The 17,617-nt window shown below is 42.7% G+C and overlaps 2 long non-coding RNA genes across 2 annotated transcripts in view; one reads left to right on the forward strand and one right to left on the reverse strand.

Moving 5' to 3' along the window:
* Positions 1–13,390, forward strand: part of LOC125183203 (uncharacterized) — a 48,128-nt gene extending 34,738 nt beyond the window's left edge. Inside the window, exons 2-3 of the long non-coding RNA XR_010830323.1 lie at positions 2,528–2,631; positions 12,222–13,390. This is a non-coding gene — a long non-coding RNA (uncharacterized lncRNA). The remainder of the gene's footprint in view (positions 1–2,527; positions 2,632–12,221) is intronic.
* The window catches only part of LOC136790427 (uncharacterized), a 276,363-nt gene that overhangs the window by 246,951 nt on the left and 11,795 nt on the right, over positions 1–17,617 (reverse strand). Inside the window, exon 2 of the long non-coding RNA XR_010830321.1 lies at positions 16,222–16,386. This is a non-coding gene — a long non-coding RNA (uncharacterized lncRNA). The remainder of the gene's footprint in view (positions 1–16,221; positions 16,387–17,617) is intronic.

Below are 17,617 nucleotides of genomic sequence, written 5' to 3' on the forward strand. Positions count from 1 at the left end.
TCTTACTGCTGATTTTTACACGTTATTTCTCATTCCTCTGTTTAGAAGAGCGTCTCTAAGACCCCAAGGGGGAACTGACTGCCTGGTACAGTCAGGCTATGAAAATGCACTATATGAGATGTTACCCAGTACACAAAGTAAAACAAGGGAAGATGGAAAAATTTCTCCACTGACAAGAAATCTTGTGTGTTACTTATGACAATGGGGAACAAACAATATTCAGGCAGAAAGGTAATTTTTTTCAAGCTGACAGAACTGTTTTCAAGCTTGGTGCCTGGTCCAAGCACATTGTGAGTGCTTGTGAGGCCTTTTTACATGTAGCGAAACAGAGCAGACCAGACAGTCTGGCAGTCTCAGAAAGGTATAATGACCAGGAATACTCTCTCTCTCTCTGTATACACACACACACTACAATCTTTCACAGCAACATGCCAAAGCAAACACCAAATCGCCTGCAGTATTTCAGGGAGATGGCCAAAGCTCTCAGATACTTTCCATACTGCCCCCTGGAACAATTATGTGTTTTCATTAGCACAAAGGTGGAAATATGCATAGCGGAGAGAAAAGAGATTAGTTTCAGAAGGGAACATAAACAGAAACAGGTTTTGGTTTGGTCAGGATTCACTCTGATCCCAGCAGAATCAATGCCAAGGTTGAGCACTAGGGTGCCGGATCAGGCCCACCTCATGCAAGGCATCATGTTTTGTTTCCAGAAGTTAGGTGCCAGTTGCAACTCCTCAAAACCCTATCCTCTTCGGTACAGACAGATTTTCTTCAAAGTAGCTGATACATTCCCATCTTTCTGCTCAGATGCAATCTCTGGTTATAAAATAGCAACAAGGTTGAGACAATCAGACAGAGGACATCAACTGGGATGATCAGCTGTCTAAGTGCAGTTGATGTAAATCAGCAGCAGTGCCTGAAGAACTGCAAGGGCCCATCCAGAATGGCTCATGAAACACCAATCATCTTGTAGGCTTAAAATGAATCTCTGCACCCATGAACATTGTGAGACGGGGCCATTTAACAAATGGTTAGACTGCAACCCCAAAAAGGTCAAAAGAGCACAAGTGAAGTTGAGTGCATCAGAGTTCAGTTCAGCTTCCTTGCTATTTGCATGGGGCTCACGAAAATGGACTCCAAAGCTACAGCCTGAAAAGAACGTCTTTGAAGCCTGGCACCAGCTGAAGCACTCCCTGCTGTTTTTTCCGACTATTGCACTACACCGCAGTTGCACCCAGATAACCACAAGAGGAATCAAATTAAAACAGGTATAAACAAACAAACAAAAATAAGATTGCTTTCAACCTGAACAGGTCCTCCTAACAATTTGCTGTGTCGCCACACCAGGCTTTGCTGTCACCACTGAGGAAACAATGCAGGAGTGCAAGGCTATCACTGCTACAAGAGAAACACTCCTCAGATTGCATCCTAAGGAAAGCAAGGCTCTTGTCAGGGGACTGCTGTGGTGCACTTTCCACATGGGATGGGAAAACATCAATCAGCTCATTCTGTAGTTTCGGCCATCTAAGCAATTCAGCTCACTGAAACTAGTGATATTCAAGATAAGTCAAGGACTTGAGCATCTGGCTGCTGCTAGGTTCCCCTCCAGGCATGTCTTCTCCAAGCTGAACAAGCCCAGGTCCCTCAGCCTCCTCTCACAGGCCAAGTGCTCCAGCTCCAACAATCTGTGAAGGACCTCAAGATATCCCAATTAAAATTTTATTTACTGGTCTAAACTCTCACTTAAGAACGTGCATTCACAAGACTCTCATACTATTATAAAGTGAAAGTCAGGATAAGTTTCCCAGAAGACTTGTGATTCTCACATGAAACCACTACAAAGCAAATTTAATGGTTGTTTCAATAGGAATCTTAAGCAACAAAGATAACTGCACCAGGCTCAGCCTCCAGCTCAGCCTCCTAGGGTCATGGATGGGGTTTCACACGAAGGTCATGAGAAGCTTCAAACATTTTAAAGTTTAAAAAGAGATGCCAAAATAGACAAACAAAAGAAGGGATATCGTGCATTTGCCTGCTAACCTAAAGGAGTCTGAATTACATGTATGGGATTCATTCAGCAAAAGCAAAGCTTGCACAGCTTATCTTTGGAGGTCCCTCCACACAGCATGCACCACATTGAAGACGGGTGAAAGCAAGGGAAACTGGGAAACAGAAGAGGGTAGGATACCCTTCCACTCTTGCTTTCCCAAATTTATTTCAAGTGATTAACTCAAAAGAGTTTATCTCCACCAACAGCTGAAAATCTGGGCTGACTAGCAACCAGAGAGATTCAGTGCAAGTCACTTTCTCCCAAAAGGAAATAAAATATAGGATAGTGATATGAATTTAAAATTAATATAGGTAGAAAAGTGCATACTATACCCTGTTCGTGTCACTCAACTTTATCTGTGCCTAATTCATTTATCACTGTGTAGTCTCCATTTACTTCTGGTGTTTCTCCCCACTTGAATAATAAAGATCTGATGTGTCATTTAAGTTTCTCTTTTTACCTTCTGATTTTCAGAGAGAAATCAAATATGGCACACAGAAGTTTGTACTTCTCTATATTCAGTGGAGAAAGACTGCAGAAACTATTGAAAGGACTGACACTAGCCACCCATAGCAAAGGTAAGACTTCGCAAATGCTATCCTCTCCAGGCTTAAGTGCTGTAACTTCTTTGTTGTAAATACAGCAGGGAGAAGGTTTCTTTGCTTAATAAATTTGTCCATTAATTTATTTTCATATTACTTTTTTTTTTGAGGGGTGTGAGTGGGAGATACATTCTGTCTATAGAGTTTCCATTTTTATATTTAAAATGAAATGTAAGATAAATTTTAGACTTAAGATTCCTGCAGCTCCTTAGTTTTCAGAAATCCTTCTTATATCCATGCCTTCAGAATTACATGACACACATTGCTTATAAGCTACGTCATATGTACAGATCATTGAACACCTGAAAAAGGAAGAAGTGATAGACTCAGAAAAGCCTACACCTTAAAGTACTGTATGGAATTCTGGTCACTCCAAAAAGCACACAATAAAATGAGAAAGGAAACAGATACCAAGGTGGCAAGGGTGGCCAGGGAAATGGGTCAGCTTCAGGAAACGACAGACTAAATAAGCCTTGGAAAAGGACGAGACAGCAGAGCAGGATGAGGCAGAGATTTCTACATCTATGAAGCAGAAAAGGTGAACAGCTAACAATTATTCATTGCTTTTCTTAACACAAGAGCAAAAAAGGTGCTAAAAGAAATCACCAGGCAGAAAGTTTAAAAACAAGAACAAAAAAAGTACTATTCTACAAAGCCACATGACAGTCTTGTACAACACACCACCACGGGATGTTTTGAAGCCCAAGCCTGCCCAAAGGTTCAAGAAGTGATTAAACAAAATAATGGAAGAAAAGTGCCTTCAGGGCTGTTTGGTATAGAAAAGCACAAACATAGCCCACCTCTGAGAACATCCTGAAAGTGAAGATTGCAAGAAGCAGAGAGGGTTATAATTTGGCCAGCGTTATTGTACGTTTGCCCTGTTTCCTGTTCTCCTTCACAAAGTGCTTGCTGACGGCCATGGTTAGACACGGGAAAGAGAAGGTACGGGGGAGCTGAAAGGCCCTGCTCTTGCAGGCCTGACTTTTGCCTTTTCCCTTTAGGATTAGTCCGCTTGAGCTGGCAACGCTCTGTCATTTAGCCAGGCTTCAGAGGTGACAGCATCAAGCAGGCTGAGAAGAAGCACCACAACACCACAAAATGTTTCCAAGAAAAATGATCCCTCTTTCTTTCTTATGCTATAGTTTGTCATATAATAGCAATAATCACAATTGCTTTGTAATATGCTTGGAGCGGCTTTGGAGATTGATTAAACGCTTCAACTTCCCTTTAGCCTTAATCAAACCCAGCAGCTGTTTATCACTCAGAATACTTTAGATCAATAGAGCTTATGCCTTACATATGCCTTTAAAATCGCGTGCTCTATACCAGGTCCCTTGAAGCCGCAAGCAGCAATTACAATAAGTGATCATACTCTGTAGTGTTAAAAGTAAGTAGGTGTTATAAAAATGATAAAATCACCACAGCCAGTAGCATAAGGCACTTTTGAAAGGCAGACTTCCTACTGCAAATATGTCCCAAGTTCTTGATAAAGAACAGACTGGAAAGGCTGTGGGCATGATCTGCTCAGCCCTGGCATCAGCTTGAACATACAGACTACTAGACAGAGTAGGGCACCTGACCCATCAGCCATGGACCTCTCCTCCAAGAGCCCGGCAGCAGAGGAAAATCCAAGGACAAGGTCGCAGGAAATCCCAAACACAAATTAGAATACCTCAGCTTGGGTGGGAGCAGGTAATGACTTCAAGTATCTATTTTACTCATTCTGTGAGATACATTTATGTCTTGTGGCTGAGTTCAGACAGCAGTTTCAGAGATGTTACATCAATAAAACTGATATTGTACTTTGATTACATGAAAATAAGCAAAATCCCCCAGAAGACAGTATGAAAGCTTCTACTGATTTACATGAATCCAGGACTTCACTCACCATGTTAATCATGGTGAGTTAAGTGAATGAAAGTTGAACTCCAGGCTTAAAATCATCAAATGCAGATGAAACATACTGGAACAGTTCATTTCATCATTCTGCCAGACAAGACAAGACAAACTCTTGGCTGGTGCCTTGAAAAGACAAATATTTGGATAGGAAAAGAAAGAGCGGGTAAAGTCATTGCTTCTAAAATGATATGTTATGGAAAATCATTGCATCACTTTACTAGCAGTTCACAGCTACTCATTAATTTTGCGAAATTGCAGCAGCTCCTACTCTCTGAGGTCTTCTGGAGCAGCAGTTTCTTGTCTGCTCACAAGGGACAAAAAGCTATGCCCAAGAGCACCGCCACATGAAAAATTGTGTTTATGTGGAAGGTGACAAGATTTGCTTCATTCTATACACAGTTGGGACGTGAGTTTGAAAGATCTGACATTGAGACTGCTTTTTCCAGCCACACACCCACAAAAATGCAGGTCATCTTCCCCAGCAAGAAAGACTGCGTAAAGTAGTATTAATGTCATGTTGTGTCAACAAAGATAGAGCAGACAGCAGCCAACAGGATTTAGGAGCAATTTAGGTGGGCCAGCCTTCAAAACCTCACCTGATCCTGGCACTCGAAGGGAGAGTGAGGAAATTGGCACATCACTTACTGAAGTACTGCAGAAATGCCACATACCACATTTGCTCTGTTAGAGATTGAGGCACATTAAGGTAAAGATCGTTAAAACCCAGTTAAGAAGGGGGGAAGTGTGGGAGAATATTCTGGGTGCTCAGAAGACCCCAGCCTTTCAGTAGATCAGGAGAAGGAGAAAACGGATAATATGAGATCAAAGCAGACTGCTGCTGTCATTGCCATCCAGAAGAGGAGGAACGCTGGATAACGTAGAGCTTTTTCACTTTATTTTGTTTTGCTGCTTTTCTCAGACCTGTCTAGGACTTCAGCTGTTAAAAAAGGAGGGAGGTGAGGGAAGACAGGCTCTTCAAGTTGTTTTATGAGCCCAGCTAACGCTTCACACGTTTCAATTTCTGCCACTGTGTGTTCCTTTACACACTGCTAACCACTTGAAAGCATCTTGCAGGGGAAAAGCTACCAGACAAAATAGTTTTGGATGCTCCTTGTTTATTATATGCAGATCAAGCAGTTCTTATTAACTCAGTTTCAGTTCTTCCTTCATAGGTAGCAGTGCTGTGATATTATTTGCAAGCAGCCAAGGTAATTACCATCCAGCAGGGTCCAATTGTTTTCAATTAAAAGCTTGACTGAAGTCTTTAGTTTTTAATACCATTGTGACCATCTGCTTTCACTGAAGTTCATCAGCAAAGGCACAGGCCTCGTTCTAATGCTGCTTAATTATATGGAGGAAGGTGTTTTTTTGGTGTGGCTTTTTTTTTTTCGGTCAGAGATTCATTTTTCCCTGCTAAAGAAATGGGCAGCAAAGGGGCCACGTGGCTTCACTAATAGCCTGCAGCAAGACAGAGCATCCGGGAAGATCATTACCTTCCTGGGAGATCCAGCTGTTACCGCACTGACAAGAAGATCCAGGGGACCAACAGGAGAAAGCAGTTAACCTTCGCTGCCCTGCTCTCTATTCAGTCACTTGCCTCCTTTTTCTTCCAGAGAATCTGAAGAGAGCAGAAGGAAGAAGAGCTCATCCAAAACTACTCAGTACAACCCTCCCCTGCTGATCGCACTTTCGGACCGTGTCGTGGGCTGGGAACGCACATAGGCTCTCCCGTGCGGGCATGCGTGCACTCCCTCCTCCTTGCGCGTGTGGCTAATGTTTTGCAGTCCTGTATCATCTCAGATCTGAGGATCTTCAAATCCCTTACAGGCATTCATTAAGCCCTGCACAATCCCCAGGAGAAGTAAGTAAATATAATTTTCCAGATGGGGAAATCAGGACGGCAAGAGGTTAAGTGACTAGCCTGAGGCCAAACAATAAATAAGTGGCAGAATCAGCATGAGGATCTGCCAAGTCCCAAGTTTAACACAAGTCTCCTGAGTGTTCATCTCCAGAAAAGGAAAAACAACACCCTCACCCTCAAACCCTCAAAACACTTAACTGCAGTCCTGTGTCATACATGCCAGTGCTAATAAGAGTGGCTCTTCACATCACGGATTGTACAGTGCAGAGGAAGGCATTTTGTAGATTCAGTGCAGGAACCGCTGTCTCCATGCGGGCAGGGAAGCACGCAGGTCTTGCTCCACGCCATCAAACCAGGCAGGCACGCAGCTTCCTTACGGGCGCCTGCTGCCACTTATGCTACACACAGCTCTTTCCAAGGATCAGCCCCCTGAGATGCGAGTACTTTGCCAGGTGTCAGTTAAAGAGGAAGAATATGTGTGGTACTACACTGTAAGACCGCAGTCAGGGCTGGGGAGATGAACAACACTGCTTCGGTGGCAGTCTGAAGTGCTGAGGAAAAAGAAGCTCCTTTCCATCTTCTTGGCCAGCCATACAGGCACACCCTTCTCTCTGGTAAATCCCACAGCTGTTCATCCCAAACTTAAATCCCTGCTCCTTGCTAACTCTTGGGAAGACGAAGGTTGGGTTTTACCCTCACTCCCTGGGGAGCCTGTCGCCTTGGCACATGTCTTCATCTGTGTGTTTGACACACGTAATGCTCCCTCCCAGAGGCCAGCCACCCTGCTCTGAGTTGCTACATCTCACAGGAGCGCTAAATCTATGTCAAGGTTCTCCAAGCCACAGTCTGCTATGCTGTAGAGGTATTGAGACCTTTATAGCTCCTACACAGCAAAGGCATTGAAATGAGAATCTGAGGTTTGGGAGATAATTACTCCAGAAAATGGTCTAAATGACTTCAGTATTTTGAAAGGCGTCAGGTGCTGCTGTTCAACTACATTCAGGTATTGCAAATGTAATGCAATTTGTTTCCATACAGATTTCTTTTAAAGCTGCATGTAGTATGTGGCCTAAATACATAATTACACACCAGAGTATAATGGATCATTCAGGTTTAGTTTGTAACCAATATGCATTTTAAAAGCAAATTGTGAAGGAATATGCAACAAACACACAGCACACATTCCAGAAGATGGGTTTCTCACACTTCACTCTAAAGAAGCTCCCCAAGGTCTATTCCTGCCAGAGAAACAGACAAAAAGAAGTGGGAAGAAATAAACCCTTTCTTTAAGGATTACCTTCAGAGAAGCATAATGACCATGTTCAGAAAATAGTCCAGTAAACACATTTTTGGCATGAGCATCCTGTGAATTGGATGGCCTAGCAAATTGGTAGTAAGATTTTGCAGTTTTTCTTTCTGATTGAAACTAGTCTGTACTTATAGCAAGTCAGTACAGCAATTCCAAATAGTTTTTTCATCACCTATGCAAAATCACTCAGCAGTGTCCATTTGGGCAGCTCTTATTGTGTGTGCACTGCAAGAATTACAGAAAAACTTGTGTTATTTTCCAAAATACTCCCTATAATCCCCCAAGAAGCTGGTCTCTGGTAAAAAGTCCTACGATGACAGGAACAATAACACATCAGTGCATCCAGGTGAAAGATTTAAACAGCACTAGAACTGATGGGAGTCACCTCAGGTTGCTCTCAAAGAATATTTCAGACAGCCACTCTCACTTAAGCTATTAGCGAGGCACTGCTTTATTCACTAGTTCTAGCCAAAATATTCGGATTCTTCCTTCCTTTTTTATTCTATGAGTTGCTCTAACACAAGGAGCTGCCTTTTGATAGGCATAAATAACCAGCAGTGCCTTTCCTCACTTCTCCCCAGCAAGCTCCTGACCCCGTGCAGAACACTAGGCTCATCCTTCTTAACTGGAAGCATTTAAAATTGAGGTGCATCACCTGCATCAGGAAACAGGCACGTCCAAAGGGCACCAAAGACCTAAATCTCCCCTCAGAAGTGCTTCTCTTTCCCCATCAACTACAGAGGCAATTTAGCACAAACAGGCTCCTGATTCTGACACCTCAGTTAATCGCTTAAAGGAAAATACGAATTAATCAGTTATGCCTCTTTCAAACTGCCTATTTAGCTATACTTAAGCAGAGGCGCTACGGGTGTGAAAAGATCCCTGTTTTGAAGATGAAAGGGAGAGAAATGCCTTGCCTTTCTCCTTATGGCCACTGTGTGTTTGAGTAGGTGAGGCAAAGGAAGGTATTTGGGGAACTTCTGTTCTGAGATTTTAGATTTTAAAGGAAGCAATATTTTTATGGCCTTAATCACGAGCCTGGCCCCTGGTGAGCAAAGCCACTGGTGTAGTCTGTGGGAATCCAATTAGGTGAGGAGGTATGTCAAGACAAGAAACAGGGTCTTCATTGTGAAGGACAAACTCTTGGTCTGCTTTAGTGTCCGCCAATGGCTCTACGGCATCCTTTACAGCAATAAATAAGTTATCCCACACTACCATGCAGGGAGGTTTGGCCGTATTTGTAGGGGGACTGCAACAAGCATGCAGAAGGCAACCCAGATCTAGCAAAGGCAGGAGGAAAAGCCTGAAGTGCATTCTGGCCAAATATGAGACTGCACTACCAAACTTCAGTTGCCAAGTACACAGCTCATCCCAGTCACTCTCTTTTCATGGGACTATAGCCCATGCACCTGTACTGTGCAGAAATGTGGTTTCATGCCTGCATGGCAACCCCATGCACCATTGAGAAGACAAGGCCTGCATGTAGGTGTCCATGATGTACAGCAATAGATTTCTCAGTTTGTTCCTGGAATTGCAAGTAAGTCTGAGGACAGCTGACAAGGAAAGAGACAACAGTGTTTGGATCAAAAGTAAAAATTTCTTCCATATCAAGTGAGATAATCTTGTTTTCACTACTGTTTTTCAACCTAACGTAATTAAAGTCAAAACTCCAAATGCCAGTTTTCTGTCTCTTTGCTCTTTCAATAAGTTCAAGAAAAATACTAGAGCATTTCTAAGTGAAAGTATATGAAAAATTACTCATGGCTGTGGGATTTGTCCAGAAGGTCTGCAGCACCTCCCTGCTGGAGCTCCAAAACAAGGAAAGGTTTATTTATTTGCCTCTCTTTGGAAGTTTCACATCCACTGAATTCAGATGGGATCTCAATGTATATGCATTTGAGGTCAAAGAGCTGCAATATGAGCGTGTGGATTTTACCACACATTTTCAGACCTGAGAAAAAGATTTCCAAGAATACCTACATCACAATAACTCTGTTGTATCTTACAATCTATTCTCTGTTGGTCTAATATCCTTGCAGTTAAATTCAGAGGCAGCTGACCCTGATGAGATGGATCAGTGCAAAAGGACCCTTCGGCCTCTCCTCCTCATAGGAGGCCAGAGGCGTGCCCCAACAGTCAGTGCTAAGGTGAAGAAAGATTGCTCTTTTAGGTCTTTCCAGATGATCTCCATGTGCTGGTTTGCTGACTTCTTCTACCTCATCCCCCCAAGTCAGGCTCCCATAAACCCTTCTTTAGAAACACATGTAGCATTCAGATGCATGTACACTTCAGACTCGGCTGAGGGTGGAGGGGAAGACTCACACTTTGAACATTTTCTTCTTCATTAAAAAAAAAATAAATAAACTCCTTCCTTTATCCCTTCTTAAAGCACCGAGAAGCTTAAAGGCATAGACATAGAGTCTGAGTATCAAGAATCTATGAGAAAAACAATATTATCAGAGGATCACTCTGAAAAAGTGTGTTTCAGTGAGCTTTGTGCCATTTCCTGAATAACACCCTCAGATCTCATGTACTGTCTTATAATTACGAAAAATATAACTTGCTATAACATGCACTATGTCAGCTTTGATTATGCCAGCCGAGAGAGACATGGGATACAGAGAGAGAATAAAGGAAGAATGATGGCTGTCTACTGGCTTATCAATTTACATCTCTCTACACTAAATCTAAGTCTTTTGTGCTGTCAGTCACGCACTCCTATGCAGTGATTGCTGGAATATGAAAATCACAGCTTTGACATCCATTTGTACATTCACATATTTGTATAGTCTGTCTGGGTTTATTGCTTCAGTGGCTGCAGTGTCTCCCGTCAGCATGGGACCTGGCATTTGAGGCTCGGTGTTTTCCCTTACTACGCAGCTTGTGTGCAACAGTTCATACCAGCACTCTCTGAATCACCACCTCTCCAGTTCAAATTACTAAGGAAAATGGAAAAAACCCTCAGGAAACAGTAAAGGTAACAAATAGTCATGTGTTACATGGAATATTTCAGGCCTATAAATCCCAATAGCATCTTTTGATTATAGCTAAAAAAAAAACCACACCTCCTCATCAAATATTTACTGTGACATAAATAGCCATCTAGCCAACTTCATGCTTTTGGACACGTTAACAGTAACTGCGCATTTGCAGCTGAAATGACACACTGGAAATTAATGAAGGCAAGAAGACACGAACAAAACCCGTCTCCCTGCTGCAGTCGCCTCTGTAGCAACTGTCAGCAGCAAAGAGCAGCTTCCTGGAAATTTTGGAGGCGTGGCATTCAGAAAACAAAATCATACTTGTTACCAGCACAGCACATGGTTATGCTCACGCACGCAGCAGCCAGACTTCCTACGAGCTGAGCAGTAATTTAGGGCTTCGCCATCCCCTTCCCAACCTCTCTCCCAGCAGAATCCACAGCCAGGAGGGGGTCAGTGAGGATTCTTGCTATTGTAAAATACAAACAGTGATAAAATAGCATATAATTGCTTTTTTTTTTTTTCCTTTTTTTTTTTCTTCAAATTTTTGCACACTCATTGAGGGCAAACACTCCACCATGCAAAATTTCCCACAGGCAACCAGCAAAGAGAAAAAGAAGAACTGAAAACCTTCCTTGCCCTACGACCTGCCCTCAGCTGTTTCACTAACACAGCTAAACACTGAAATCCGCAGCACCGCACAACCCTCATCTAGATACTTGAGTACAATTTGCCTCTATTGAGTTAAGGATTGCAATGCAAGGAAAACAAAAGCCACCGGAAAATATGGCAGGATAATGAATTATTGCTGATTTCCTGAACTTACATAAGTTGATCAGAATCCCTCAGATAACTCCCAAACAATGTTTCCGTCTTAAAATTCTCTGCATTAAAAAACAAATAACTGTCATTTTCTTGCACTCAGCTTTTGAGCTGCATTCTGTAAGGCAAGTAAAATTCTTCCAGATCAGCAAATCTGTACAATATGGCAGTGTTTGGTTCCCACACTGAATAAAACAGTCTGTCCTATCCAATCCATTTATTAGACTCGCCATTATTTTCTCGCTATAAACATTCCTAATAGCTTTGGACCGTTTTCATCGTGAAGTAACAAGAAGAGCACGGATTTGCTAGTCTTTAAAATAAACACGTATGTTATACTTTGTTTTGTTTTTCCTTTACATGTTGAGACTGAAGTTTCCTAATGCTTTGTACTCTAAGTGGCTTCTACTGCAGAAGGTTACGTCCTTCTTGCTGTCTCTTAAAATCATAACAGTCCTGTACCTGGGACAAAAGGATATTATAAGCAAAGAAATGACAACGGAGACAGCAGAAGGCTACCATTTTCATAATTTTCCCTTAATTATTGCTGGAAAAGATATTTGAGTCCTGCAGTTTGATTTGAACCAGGAAGGATCATTACCTGAGCTACAGAAAGTTACCCACAAACACCACCATTTTATGGCATTTGTTATTAGCAATAAATAACCCCAAACAATATTTATTATTGTTGCAGCTCCTTAGACAGCCATGTTACCTCCACTTGAAGCCAGTCACCCACGTGGCAAGACCATCAGCTTCTGCACCATCTGGATTAATGTAAAGTCCATCAGAGCTGCTGCCTGTTACTGACAGCGGCCAGCTGAGGATGGCCAGGAAGTAGTAAAAGAGCAAAGAAAGCCCTCAGTGAGCCACGGTTACATTCTTGCATTTCCCTTCTATGTCCATTTGCTATTTGAACCTGCCTGAATTTTCATTTTAAGCTGCTGCTTGCTAAAATGGCCTTAGTGAGTCAAAAATGGAGCTCAGACCACAGGGCAGTGAATGCTGCCTTGTGCTTCAACCACCAGGTCCTGACAGCCTTGCCAAAAACCTGAAGATGTATCTGTGCCCATAACACCAGAGAATCCATTAAAATGTTATTCAGCCTTTCACCTACTCCCTGTTCTTTCACCTCTGAGACACGTTTTTGCATGAGAAGTACTTGGATGACAGCCCTAGCAGCAGCCTATCACACTAGAATAATAAAGGATTAATTACCTCCATCATCAGCACTCTATTATTATTTGTAGCATCAAGCGCTTGCTCTTTTCTTGCAAGCTACAAATGCCTGGGAACACAGAAAAGAAGACACTGTACATTAATTCAACAAGTCTTCCAGCCTGCACCTGCGTTTAATTAGTTACTCTCAAACCAGACCTGCAGAGCCAGAAGCTACAAGTGAGAGCACCGCTGACTGCTGGCCTGGCTGGGCTGCTGGCGTAATTAATTGCATTCTTACCGCAGCTCGGCTCTCTGCTCAAACAGAAGTTAATCATTTGCTGGGAAAGCCTGAGCTGATGCTTCTCTGCCATCCCAGCCAGGGCGCAGAACATTTCAGTGATGGCACTCCCCTCCCCGTTTGCTTCTTGCCTCCCAGAAATGCCGTGCTGACCACCTCAGCGCCACCAGAGGCACGGGGTGGGAAGGTGTAGCGAGAATAAGGAGGAGAAAATCTCAACTAGAGAAGTGCTGAAAACAGCAAACCGCCACACAGCAGCTGTCCCGAAAACAAAAGCTTGCTCGGGCAGAGGTTTGGCAAGGTGTCAGCTAATAACCTAGCTGTGTTGGTATTTCTCTAGCCCTCAACATTGCAGTAAGCTTCAAGCGATTCATGCATATTAATGACAGTAACCGTAAAACACTTTTTTAGAGAGAGGAAAGTGTCATTATTGCTATGTAATACACGACAAACATTGTGGCTAAGCCTGAAGTTTCCACAGAAATCAGCAGAAAAGCAAGGTCTGCTGCACCTTGGCATGGTGGCAGTGTTTCAGACCATCCCTCCTTGCTGGGAGCTCGAGGGACCACAGGCTACACCTCAGCGGGATGGCGCAGAGGCAGCGCAGAAACGGGGCACGGAGCTGGTGCATCTGCAAGGAGCCGTGCCCATGAAGCTCACGTGGGCATGGGGGTGAGCAGGAGCCTGCGAAGGGCTGGCTGGGTTACAGCTCACAGCCCCCAGCTTCTGCACCTTCCTGCAAGGAGGGTCAGCGCCGTGCCCGGGTGGTGTCAGCGGGGCTGGAGGGAGAGGGCTGGCTGGGCTCGGCGAGCCTGGGAATGAGGAGAAGTTTCCTTTCCCTGCGTGCTGGAATAACCCTCTGGGATGATGTGAACTTTCTTCCATATGGATAAACTGCAGATGGACTGTTTGCTTGTGAAAGGGAGAGAGGGACTCCTCTGACAACAGCCTTCAAAGTTTCTGGAATAAGCCGTTTAGAAATTATGGACTTTCTTCTTTAAATCTTTTTATTTCAGTTTCTGAGAGCAGCCTGGTATATCTCTTTTTAAAATTAATGGCATATACTTGATCAAAAATGCTAAAATGCTGGTTCCAGCAAATTACACAGATAATTAAGCCTAATTTCAATAATGCTCTGCAACACTACTAATAAATCTTGGGGCTCTTGCATTCCTTGAACATACACAAGCTACTTCAAGAGCACCAAATTCCACCCTCACAGCTCCTTCTCTATCGAGCTTTGGCAACCCCGAGCTAAATTCTGCTGTCAGCTATATCCCTGTAAGTCTGGAGCAATTCCTTGTCCTGGGTGGCATAACTCAAGATTACAGCTGTGTAAATGAGCACAGAATGCAGCTTGAAACGTTGTAAATCTGACCTTCAGCTCGCTTCCATGAAAGGGGAAAAGCCAGGAACTTGTTTTCACGTCCAGTAAGCCTCTTGAAAAACTACCCTGCATATTATTATTTCAGTCAGGGATATATATCCGTATTAAAATGGAGTTAAAACTTCCCAGTATCTAGGTCTACCGGGAGGGTGAGAGATGCTGAGTGCTGTATTTATGGGCTACCACAAGCAACACTTGCTTTTTAATCACAGACGTACACTCCAGCCCCCTGCCATAGCAGCACATCCAGACCTTCAGCTTTTTCTTAGTTAGTAGGTCTCTGTCCGGCCTCAAGATACTGCAGCATTGCCCTGCCACCAGTGCTTGTGTCTTGGTCCAACCTCCATAGGTGGGCTGGCTCTACTATTCTGGGGGTTCAGAGGGTGCATGCCTCCCAGGCCACTGTCTGGAGAGTGTGAGGTTTTTGATACCATCCTTACATGGTTGCCATTTGCAGTTGTGAAGGAGTATCTTAGTTATTACTTATATACAATTCTGAAGCATTAGCTAGATTCAGGCTAGGGAAAAAAAAAAATACACTCACCAAAATGCAGCACAAGAAGTACTCCCATACATATTGATTTTGATCATCAGACTATCCAAATCTCTTTGCCCTGTCCTCATATGTTTATGCAACATTCAGAAATCTGTACCAGGTTGCTAAGAATTATAAATAGCTGGCCTATACATTCAGTACTTTTATCAGCCCGAATAATAAAATGATTGCTCTATACTACTGCACACAGCTGGACAAAGCCGGACAAAGATGTGCATATCTGTGGCAGCAATGATATTTATCAACAGAAGAAAAGCTTGCAGAGGATATGCCAGCATTTTATTTGCTTTTAGACTACATTATCAATCACTGGCATTACCCAAAATTAAAAGGCGCTGCATTTATGCAAAATACTTTTAAACAAGCAGCATCTCTTGTCTTCATTTCTAACTTTTTAAAGCATAATTTGATTCATTACCATAAATGAATGAAAGAACCATGAAATCTCATCAAAATGCAAAGGGAGACTGGATCCAAGGGCGAAGGCCTGCAATTCACCTGCCATTGTGGGTCTGCTTTTAAAAAAATGAACCAAATTCCCTTTGTGCTGATTGCTATTGTAACCACTTTAAATATTTTAAAACAACATTTCCATTTTTCTTTCTGTATTAAGGAGTGAATGCACTTTCCATTTTAATTCTCAAACTGAAGAAGCAATAGAACGGTGTTGAAAGAAGCGATTTCACGTCAGCACATACATGTACATAGAGATAGAAGAGGGGGACCTTCACTACCACCACCACCAGAGCAACAGACCACTGGGAAGGTCTGTCAATGAAGGACCTACATCAACGACAAGAAATAGGAAGACTTTCTTTTTACTAAACAGTGAAAATAGCTTCCATAATAAAATCTTCCTAGTACTTGTTTTGTTTTGGAAATTCCGTGGAATCTGCAAATCCTTCTATTTGGCTATTTCTGCAGAATCAGAAGAAAATTACCCACAGCTATTTAAGCCACAAGCCATTAATAAAATTAACTAGACTTAATTTATTTTTACTTTTTTTTTTCTTTTTTTGCCTGCTTTCCACTAGCTTATCACTTCTCCAGAGTTTGTCTTCAGCTAAATGTCACTGCAAACTGATGTGCTGGGTGCAGAATAATAAATTTCATCCAAGACCTTTTGAGTTACGGGTCATTTAATATAGTAACTGTGGGCAAGCTGGGCCCCCATTGTGCTCCCACTGATGTCAATGAGTATTTCTTGCCAGCAAGTTCAGAAGTGGATACCATCCCTGGCTGTGACAGATTACTCCTAATCTAAATTTGTCACACACCGCCACTGGCCGTACCTCATTTTCTGGGTGCCCATCTTCAGGCGTCCAAAGATTAATTTGCAGAGTAGCCAGGTGGTGCAGGGAAGATGATCTCTGCTTTGAGCGCGGAGACTTCTGCCATTCGGATGCAGTCGCTGCCCTTCGCACAACCTTTGGGAAGGACTCAGCCCAGCTTCCATCCTAAACGCAAGCACATAAATGCAGGTGTAAAGCAGAAAGCTTATCTGGTTATTGCTTTGTGTCTGCAGCAGAATGGCGATAGTCCAGGGAAGGAAAAACAAAAACAAAAGCATAAAAACATAAAAAGGGGAAACAAAAACAGGGAATTTATGCCCAGCAAAGACAAAAAAAAAAAAAAAACACAGTGCTGGCAGAAATCTGGGTGCAAAGTCACTCGCTCTTTGACTCTGTCTGTGGTCAGGATTTGTATGTTTTTGTACATAAGCCTAACCTGCATTAAAAAAAAAAAAAAAAATCTCCTTTCAGTAAAAACTAACCATGATCTTTTGTATCTGGCTAACTTACCAGGTGGAAAAGATTAACATCGTGAAGCACCAAGCAATTTCAACAAAAACAAGGTCCTCAAGTTTCCTATAGGGACCTGCCCAGTTAGTTGACCCTCTTTTTGATTTTTCTCTCTACCAAGTTTTTCAGGAAACAAAAAGAATAAGAGCACTTCAGTGCACCCAGTCAGCTGTGAATATGCAGAGGATGAAGATGCTCTGCTGAGAATACCACAGGGAGAAAATGACTGATCCTCTGCAGAGAGTAGGAGGCCTGAAACCCCCTACTGAATAGTGAGAGTCAAAAATAAAGAGATAAAATGAACCCAAGCCAACCATGAAGGATATTTATTCCGTCAGCGAACACCATCCATCCATAGCCCAATATTTCACTTCACAATCCTGATATGTTTTAATACAGTTTTTATGAGATATATAATATATCATTCATTAGATACATGCATATATATTAGTCCTAAAAAATATGAACTTTTTCCCTTGCCAGCTTTTCCATATCAGATTTTCCCATGTTTATAATGTCTTTCTCTCTGTTGCTGAGAGATAGACCTATTCAAACACACACACACACACACAAAAAATCAATCCCTGCTCAGCTGCATGGGGAAACACTGACCCTGAGTAACCATCACGTGCAAGTGGTGTGGGTAGCCAGGATTTCACTCCTTTAACTTGTTCAGCTCCTGGAAAGTGAAAAACAGCTCAGTATTTTTGCAATAGGCCTTTGATTTTTCAACAGACTGTCTCCTGAGGTCTTCACATCACTATTGGAGGATAGGAGTTGTTGGCTGAACACAAGGAGAGCCCAGCACACAGCACGTCAGTAAAACAGGGACTCAGGTGTGCGTTTAAGCACACGAGGAGCAGGTGAAACCCTGGCCCAAATGACA

This window comes from Anser cygnoides, chromosome 3, assembly GCF_040182565.1.
Source record: "Anser cygnoides isolate HZ-2024a breed goose chromosome 3, Taihu_goose_T2T_genome, whole genome shotgun sequence".
Taxonomy (NCBI): Eukaryota; Metazoa; Chordata; class Aves; order Anseriformes; family Anatidae; genus Anser; species Anser cygnoides.